This window comes from Mus caroli, unplaced genomic scaffold, assembly GCF_978045245.1.
Source record: "Mus caroli unplaced genomic scaffold, Mus_caroli_1 scaffold_18, whole genome shotgun sequence".
Taxonomy (NCBI): domain Eukaryota; kingdom Metazoa; phylum Chordata; class Mammalia; order Rodentia; family Muridae; genus Mus; species Mus caroli.
The window spans coordinates 39,563,458-39,564,203 of NW_028227273.1; positions in this window are offsets into that span (position 1 = coordinate 39,563,458).

Genomic DNA, 746 nt, shown 5'->3' on the forward strand with positions numbered 1-746 from the left:
CTATTCTACTGAGTAGCTATTAAGTTCCAGCCCCCTTTTCTAGAGGTGACACATCATTTAGTCCTCACAACAGTGCTAAAAGATAAGACACTTCTAACATGCCTGCCTCACAAAGGAAGAAATTAAAACAGAAGAGTTAAAGCAATGTCCAAGGCAATGCAGGGACAGTTGCATGGGGAGAGACTTCATGCTAGATTCTTTGCTCTGGTCCCTAAATCCCATCAGGGAAGGAATGAGCTCAAGCTGAAGGCACATAGTATGTAGGTTTCAGGGAAATCTACACAATTCAGAGGCTTCTTCTAGTGGTTCTGGGTCACTATAACCCATCCAATGCACTGCTAACTGAATCCCTGACATGCTACCAAACATAGAGTGAATTTTTCTGCCAAGACTATTACTTTTTCTCTGTTTTTGTTTGTTTGTTTGTTTGTTTTTGTTTTTGCTTTTCTTTTGGCTGCATAGGGAAAAATGGCAGTTTATTATAGCTTTCCAGTATTCAGCTCTGTGGGTATTTTTAAAAATAACTAAATTAAAATTTTTTTCTGCTTTTTAAGAAAACTATTTAATCTTATTTTTCAGAATCTAGATTTTATCCCTGTTCCCAGTATGCCCTCTGCTGTTCCACATCCTCCTCCCCACCCCCCCCCCTGTCTCCATGAGGATGTCCCCACCCCACCCCACCACCAGACCTCTAAACTCCCTGGGGCCTTCAGTCTCTTGAAGGTTAGGTGAATCTTCTCTGATTG